Consider the following 9,210-nt stretch of genomic DNA (forward strand, 5'->3'; position numbering starts at 1 on the left):
TTTAATCATTTTGAATAGGTTGTGATAGCGTTGTTAGTTACGAATGTGCAATACATTTAGTTTTATGGAGTATTTGGGCTGAAAATCCAAAGTCAGTTTTAAATTTTTGTAATATTTTGTTTGGCCCCATTCAAAAACAGTTACCAATACTTTTATTTCATATTAGCGGTCGCTCAGTTTCACTTCAGCATTTTCCAAACCACTGCTAAAAGCCCAATCGTATCTTATGTAATGTTATGTGTCTGACTATAACCTACTAATATCATTCGTCCCTGTTGTTACCTATGCACCAAATCCATATCGCACTAGTCTCATTACATTTTAGCTTTTGAATTTTATTGCCAACAAAAAGGGTTTATAACTCGGGCTGGGCACCAAAAAAAATACTTGAAGTTACAGTACTACTGCTAATAATATAAATGATTTTTTTAAATGGAAAATGGATTTTTAAAAATTCTTCGATTGGTGATTTTTTTGCCATATGATTTTAAATTTTAGAGTTTTTAGTGGGATTATTGTGGGAAGAATTAATCTCTTTGTCGTCCAGGTATGATCCATAGTAAAAGAATTGAGTTTTTCTGACTTTTTACTTTACTTTCTTACTTCTTACTTTTTCACCAAGTACTTTTCATTCCCTTATTTTCCGTAACAAAAACCTCAAATCCACAAACTTCACGCAGGTAAAGCCGGATTGAATGCATTCGAACGGTGCCTGGCCCTGGTTAAAACACACTATTGTTCTGCCAATGCCTCGAAATGAGTTTGTGTATGTAGCGGGTAAGCTAACGGGTTCATTCCTGTCTTATATTGTGTTTTGAGATTGCTAATTTTGCGAGGCTGTTTTTTTTTTTTTTTGCACTATTGTCATGGAAACGACAAAAAGCTCTATTAAGAATGCACAATGAGAAACAAAATGCACTATGGTGATGTGTGAGATGAAACAGAGGACGTTTACTTCATGATAACTACACCTTAATAAACATGGATAAGACTTAATTCATAATGCACAAACCGTCTATTAATTAACATTTGATTCAGGCTTTTAACTATTTAATTAAGGAGCTAGGGTTAGAAGTTAAGGGTATTTGGGTATTTGATAGTTATTTTATACTAAGCCTGCATCATTATTAATAAACTGTTTGTTCATTATGAGTTAAGTCTTTGTTCATGCTTTATTAAGATGAATTAGCTGTAGTTACTGTAAAGTGTTGACAGTTTTATTTTGAAAAAGATTGAGGCCACGGTTATGACATCTTGCCAATTTATAAAACAGGATCTGTCCGTGTAATCCCTCACTCGTCCAGGTGTGATCCAAAGAAAAAAGCAGAAGTCCACTCTGTCAGCTGGACAAAGGTTTAGAGTGAAGACGTTTGATGTGATGTATGCGTTAAATTGTCCGGCTAAACTGTACAGCGGGGGTGCTCAAAGTGACGCCTGCTGACTAAACTTGGCGCTCCAGGGGGTTTTATTTGGTCCTGAGATTTTTAGAGTAACTTATTTAGATTCATTTCGGGGCGGAAAAGTAGGACAGTCACATGATTACACATTTTGAAGTGCGATATATTGATGACGTAAACATAAACGATAATATTGAAGCTAAATTATCACTGGAACATAAAAAACCCTAAAGTAGAATCACCCCCCAAAATACTATTCTTAAACCCACAATGTAGTAAAATTACACAGAACACTGGTCCCTCGTTTATCGTGGGGGTTACGTTCTAAAAATAACCCACAATAGGCGTAATCCACGAAGTATCAGCTTTATTTTTTTACAATTATTATAGATGTTTTGCGGCTGTAAAACCCCTCACCACACACTTTATACACTTTTCTTAGACAGGCATTAACATTTTCTCACATTTCTCTCGTTGAATTCGTATTTCACAGTTCCTCTGACCGTGCCTCTTCGTCCTGGCGCCGCTCCGATGTAGTGTCGATCGAACATTAATCAATCAGGATGCAGAACACAAGGCACGTTCAGATCCACGAAACAGCGACACCGCGAAAAGGTGAACCGCTGTATATTGATGACATAAAAATAAATGATAATACTAACTAAACTAAATTATCACTAAAGCAGAATCACCCCCCAAAAACTATTCTAAATGCACAATGTTGTTAAATTACACAGCATAAATATAAATATGATACTCGAGGTCAGAATTCTAAATATGGATCTCGGCTCTAAATTCGCCGCTATAACTGCTAGCCTCAATTAGCTTCATTTGACCGGAGTCACACTCACTTAGTCCACTTGGTCTATGCGCCGAACTGAACTTGTTTTGTTTATTTGAATGAGGTGGGGGTTATAAATCACATTATTACCTGAGCTTTTGAACCTGGTTTTGCCAAATATAAAACACAGGTAACACATGCACTGAACACTGTCAAGTTACGATCATGAAATGCACTGTAACAATCCATGCAAACTTGAAAAACAACATCAAAATCTAACTTTTTTTCTGTCATTTCAAATATTAAATCTGCACTGTGTAACTTTTCCGGTAAAAGGTCCTGCCACCTGCTTCTCTCCATTCTCTTCTTCGTCTCAAATGTTCCCCAGCAGGGCATTAAGCTGTTTATTTAGCATTTATTACCCTGAAAAACACGCGTTCTTACCATGAGCAGGGTAGCCTCTCCACAGATCTGACCTGCGACTTATAGCCTATAGCAGCGCCAAATACTTGTCTTCCGAGGAGAGTTCGATGCAATACAGTGGGGTGTTTTATAACATCGCCATGGAGACAAGCTGGCGGCAGACTCACAGTCAGAAAAGTTACGCAGTGCACCTTTAAGAACTTGCTAACGCTATTATCTATTTGAAATCATGTACTTCTGGTTAGCTCGTAGCTTTAGCCGTCTTATTTGTGTGATATGGCTTTTTCTATAATCAGATTGAGTTGCATTGTCTGAAAGCCCTGGGTTCGCTGCTTAAATAATCGGGGTCAAAGTTCGTGAAATGTTTATCTTGGTTGAGATTATCCGGGATTATCGTTTCATTTTGGCACATGTTTTTCAGTTTTATGAGCTGCCGGGCGATATCAGATTCAGGGAAAAAGGACAAGTCAGACCCTGGAAACTTCTAGGAAAATTGTTTAAAACTGGATTAACACAAAACAGTAAAAATTTAAGAATATGCTACCGGTTGCGTAGTTGGTTAAACGTAACTTTTCTGGTTGGAGGTCTGCCATCTGTTTGTCTCTCAGATGCTATTCCTTTGCCTGGAATGCTCCTAAGTATGGCATTAAAGAAATCTTTCTATTGTATTTGTTCCTTTACAGTTGTTTTTTTTGCTCAGAAATACCGGTCAAAACATTCCTTTCCACAGATCTGACCTGTAACTTGGCCTCGCGAAGCCGTCTGCTTGTGTCTGTGTGAAGATAAATACTTTTAATGTCATACTGTGGGCCATTTTAGGCAAAGTAATGACATCTCCATGGAGACAAGCAGGTGACAAACCCTCCCTCAGAAAAGTCACACAGTACAGTGCACCTTTTTCTCAAACCAGCTCAATAATTCTTCTTATTTTAGCATTATTTTTATTTTAGCACCCTCTATGTTCCTACTACTAGATGGGAACAAACTACTACTGCTACTCTGTCCGTATTAAAGCTCCTATATTACGCAAAATTGACTCTTGTGAGCTTTAAGTCATGTTATAATGTTGTTACCTCCTTAAAAACATACCTGGAGTTGCGTTTTGTTTCACTCACACATGTTTAAGTAACCCTTTATTATTAGTTTATCGACATCTCTAAAGCTCAAAATGCTCTATTCCACCTTGTGATGTCATGAAGTGGTAGTTTTCAAGTTAACAGCTAACTTTTACCTTTTGCTCCATAGAAATTGGCAACTCCAGGGCTGAAAGCGTCCAAATGATTCTAGTGAAGTTGTACGGAGTTTAAAAACACAGTGGAGCACTTCCTGTATTACCACATGATGACATCACAAGGTGGAATCGAGTAGTAGTATACGCCTAAATCTGCAGGGTTTGTGTGTTAAACATGTGTAACTAAAACAAAACACAACTCCAGGTATGTTTTTGATGAGGAATCAACATTATAACAGCATAATATGGGCTCTTTAAATCTGAATTTTGCTAAAAGTACCTGCAATATGAAACAGTTTTTAATGTAATTTTAGCTTTTGCCAATTTTAAACATGTTTACAAAGATTTTTATTTGTGGGTTATGTTTTCTTGTTATTTATTTTGTCAGTAGCAGTGCTGTATGTTTGGGTTTTGATTTGCACTTCACTGCCTCATGTTTTAGTAGCACTGCTTTGTTTTAATGTGCGCAGGAATGGACCCTTTAGCATTTAGCTTTAGCTGTGTGTATTACTATTATTTATGTTTTGGGTGAACTGTTAACGGGAATCAACATTGTTTGCTTTTTTTGGGTAATAGTTTTAAATTAATTTTGCACAATGTCTATTTTTTGTTGCCAAAACTCACAATTATACACTTGTACCACCCATGGACTGGTTAGCTTCCTGCGCTAACCAACGCTCAGAGGTGAAAATAGGGTTCCCACGTAGATTACACAGCCCCTTTAGCGTCCAAATGCTACATGCTATGCTAGTCTGCTAGTTTAAACGTATGGGTTACCGCAGGTGTAGGACTAAATAGACAAATGCAATGTGTTGTCATGGCATCTGATTGAAAATGCATGGGAGATCATTTGATTTTAAATGTTATGGGGACATTTGCTGCAGTAAAGAGATGGTTAAAAGCGCCCTCTATTGGTTAAGTTTATAATTGCGTCATAATTTACCAATGGCATTGCAATATTTGAATCGTTTTAGTCAATAAGGGCATTAAAATGTAACTTTATTTTAACCTTATCTGACCTCCATTGGCTGAAATGCACAAATCGCTCTGTTATCGAGGCTTGGGACCGTTTTAAAGAGAATGCTGTACTTGGATTAAACTATAACTAACTATGTTCATAAGTACATTCAGAAAACAGATTTTTGCATATATTTTTGTTAATGGCATTTTAAAAGATTGAAGAAAAAAATGTAACATATATAGAATTTGAAAAGAAAACTCCTCAATTATAAATAATAAAATGAGCTACAAGGAAATACGTTCAACTTTGCACCACTTTTAATTACTCTGTTTATTTTTTTTATTTTTTTTATTTTATTTTTGACAATAGAAGCCAATTTAATCTAGTTTAATTTAATAGATCCAATTTTGCCCTGTATATTTAACAGAACAATTTGTATTCTGGACATTTATCTTGTCTCATAGTAACAAGGTTGAGGGTTCGATCTCTCCTGACTGTAACAATACAATCAAATGATGTACTGCAAATGTTGTGCTACTTTCCATACAATGTTTCTTCAGATATTCAGGACTATGACGGCTTAGTTTAGACAATAGAAAACCAAAAGTATACGCGTTAGCTTAGGTCTGTCCAAACGCTAATAGGCTACGCTAGCAGCTAAAGCAAAACCATTTTCTGAAGATGCATGTTTAGCCCCACAAATTCGCAAATTTACTTGGATATAAACATTGAACTGTCACACCAATTCTCCCAAAACTCAAAATGACAAATGGAAATCTTGAAATCTCATAATGTCAGACTCTAAATCAGGTCATAAAAACGCCAAATTTCTTCATTGGAGTGAAACTAGCTCCTTCTTGCTGTTAGCTAACCACGTCAACCACACCCATGCTACTATTTCACTATCTAAAGACTGTCTTGTGTACGATTCTGAAAAAAAAATATGGAAATTGTCAAGTTTGAACTTTTGTAACCCTATATACAAGCGTCTTTTTAGATCACTGTTACAAGTTAACGGAGGAGACGTCACAAAATTGGTTGATTTGTGGACAGGCATGTTTCGGTGATACCTCCCAGCCTATCTATGCATTGTTAATATTAATAGAGTTATACCGAGGTTTGATATAAGTTTAAGTTTGTGGTGCAACTAGCAGCAGCAGCTATTCTAAATGTACTGAGGGCTTGGCTAAAAGACAGTCCGGTCTCCCACGTCTCAGGGAGCCACCGCGGTAGCTGAGAAACAGTCAAATGGGATGGATTCTGCCCTTACCAAGATGGCCGACAGTACTCCTAGTGTCTAACATGTTTATTGTTTTATTGAGATTTTATCAAAGTCCATGGTCAAATATTTGTTTTGACTTTGTGTATACTTGTAATAATGAATTTACAAGATCAGGCATTGTTCAAAGTTACCAGAGGATGGCGCTGTGACTTATTTTGACCTCAAGAGCTGCTTATACAATATATATGTCCTGGGGTAAGACACATTTTGCTCAAAGAGAAAATCTGAAAAAAATCTGGGTCAGAGTGTTTAATCTTTTTTGTTAACTGTCATATTAGAAACAATTTGGAAAGATTTTTTTAAATAAATTTTTTAGATTCCCAGTGTTAAAACTGTTACATTTAAAGCCGTTTTCATCATTTTGAATCAAAACAACATATTTTATTTTCAAGAAATACTCATTGTCTGCAAATTCAGTTTACCACTATGTGTAAAATAAGTTGTTTATTGTAGATTTTCGAGGTTTGCTTAAGGAATTGACTAAAAAACATGTTCAAAATTACGCCTTATACAGCACATTTCCTGGTCTATATTATTGGCTGTATTGTTTATACTATTTACTATTCTCTGTGGGTTAGTCTTTAAGTGTCATTGGGGCATGAAAGATGCAGCTTCTTCTGGTAAATGTTTAATTTTAAAATATATTTTGATGTAACTGAACCCAAATTTTTGTTCAGATTAACTCATATTAACTTAATCCATTTTAATTTGTTGCATTGCTGAAATTATAAGAATGATATGGCCAATTTAAAGCTACAAAGCGTGAGAAATGTAGGCCTAATGGAACGTTTCGAAGTAAAAGTAGTAAAATACTGTGCTTAAGTAAAGTACAGATACCTAAAAATTCTACTTAAGTACATTTTACAGTGGAGACTTTCTACTTTTACTTCGCTACATTTGAGAGCAGGTATCTGTACTTTCTACTCCATTACATTTTTGAACAAGACTGAAAAGTAAAAGTATTTATTATAGTTTGAGACCTGCTGAAAAGTCTGAGGGTTTATTTTTAACACAATTAAGTTACTTCTTCCACAACTGGCGAAATGTAAGAGTGTATATCTAATACTTCATTCAGTAAAACTAGGAGTACTGTTGAAACATGTTTGGGGCAGAATCCATCGTCAGCCCTGATGTTGTCCTTTTGTGTGTATGTTAAAACTATAATATAATGTAAGGAAACTAACAAAGAAAATTGAGGTTTTTAAATCCATAACGGGCGCCGGATAGCCTGTTTCAGATGATACGTGTTGTGAATTCTACTGACACCACTCTATGTAAATGTACAAGTTTAGAAGCTCTTTATAATGGACAAAGAAGGGAGCAAAACGAGGGTCTGTCTGTTACTGTAATATGTTTTAAATTGTGTATGGCTCCCTCTGGTGGTCGTTCGTATGAATTGGGATTTAAACAGTTAAATAATTGATCTGATCTGAACCACAAATCTTTACTGGTGTTGTCCCCTCTTGTCTAAAATGGCTGCCCCGTAACAGACAGGCTCTCACCCTCCTCCAGCAACGATTGTGCAATAAACGAAGTCTATATTTTTAAAAAGCTGTGGTGTTTTTTTTGTGTCATTGTGTTAAAGAAACACCAGAGCCAGAACTAAACCTGGACTAGATTATGACCAAATCAGGACTAGACCAGGACCTAAACAAGTCTACATCAGGACTAAACCAGGGCAAATGTGAATGCAGCCTAAGATTGTATTACCTGTACTTTACTTAAGTACATTTTACAGTGGATACTTTTTACTTCTACTCCACTACATTTTAACAGGACTGAAAAGTACAAGTATTATTTATTACGGTTTGAGACCTCCTGAAAAGGCTGAGGGTTTGTGCGAAATACATTTTTATATGGGTACTTTTAACACTTAGATTTTGTCATTTGATACTTTTACTTTTACTTGAGTTTTTTTTTTTTGCTCTGGTATCTGTACTTTTACTTAAGTTACAAAATTGAGTACTTCTTGTATTTCAATAACTACAATGTCTCGCTTTCTCATCGGCATAAAGGTCTACTGTAACTTTTCTGTTGAAGGTCCAGCATCTGCTTGTCTCCATGGAGATGTAATTGCGTTGCCTAAAATGTTCCACAGTAGGGCATTAAACTGATCTACTGTATTTCTATGGAGGTAAGCGCACTACACCGCAAGGTCAAGTGCATCAGATTTGGAATGGTATTTTCAAATAAATGACCTGGAAGTGAATGAAAGTTTAATACTAAGGTGTGGAACATTCCAGTCAAAGCAGTTACATCTCCATGGAGACAAGTACTAATAGTTCACCCGTAACAAAAACAGTTTATTTTGCATTTTAATTACCTATGAAGACATTTGGGGCCGCAATTTATCTCCGTATATTACTCAAAAATAAACCTCAAGCATTTCTTTCAAAGTATTTAAGAATCTTCAATATTTGTGTCAACCCAGACCATAGACTGTAAATATAAATGGACATAGCTAACGTGCTAGTCGTCGCGTTCCAAATAGGAAGTGATCATGTGTGCGCTTCATCGATCACAGCTCCAATTCACTTTACATTGAAAAACTGTGCCTCCTCTCTCTGTAACTGCTGCTGTCAGACTCGTCATTTTGATCTTAAAATGTTCATATTAACCCGCTCTACTTGTTTACTTTCAACAGCCTCGCTCCGGATCGGCTCTTTGGTTGGTTCGGAATTCCAAACATGGAACTCGGCTCCAACTTCATCCCTATAACTCCCAGCCTCGATGAGCTTCACTTAACTGAAGCTGAACTCTATGGCTGACGTCACACTCACTTTAATCCACTTCTTTATACAGTCTGTGACCCAGGTTCATATTGCGATTTTATCATTACAGTAATATTGGAAGCATTTATAATTGTGGCTCTGAACAATTAAAACCTCTTATTTCATATTTATTGGCTGAAATGTTACATAGTGGGGCTTTAACATGCAGCCTTAATTGTATATTTTTATGGCAATATTAATGAAGCACCCAGTATATATATATAAAAAAATAGAATAAAATAAAACGCCTATATTATTCCAGTTTTGATCTATGTTATAATCTTGTTTCCTCATCAAAAACATTTGTGTTTTGTTTCATTCACAGGTTTGAGTAACCCTGCATTATTCGACTGTCTACATCCCC

At 36.0% G+C, this 9,210-nt stretch overlaps 1 long non-coding RNA gene across 1 annotated transcript in view; it reads left to right on the forward strand.

The window, feature by feature from the left end:
- The first annotated feature begins 3,224 nt into the window (after window positions 1–3,224).
- The window catches only part of LOC129456477 (uncharacterized), a 68,146-nt gene continuing 62,160 nt past the window's right edge, over window positions 3,225–9,210 (forward strand). Inside the window, exon 1 of the long non-coding RNA XR_008648782.1 lies at window positions 3,225–3,892. This is a non-coding gene — a long non-coding RNA (uncharacterized LOC129456477). The remainder of the gene's footprint in view (window positions 3,893–9,210) is intronic.

This window comes from Periophthalmus magnuspinnatus, chromosome 8 (assembly GCF_009829125.3).
Source record: "Periophthalmus magnuspinnatus isolate fPerMag1 chromosome 8, fPerMag1.2.pri, whole genome shotgun sequence".
Taxonomy (NCBI): domain Eukaryota; kingdom Metazoa; phylum Chordata; class Actinopteri; order Gobiiformes; family Gobiidae; genus Periophthalmus; species Periophthalmus magnuspinnatus.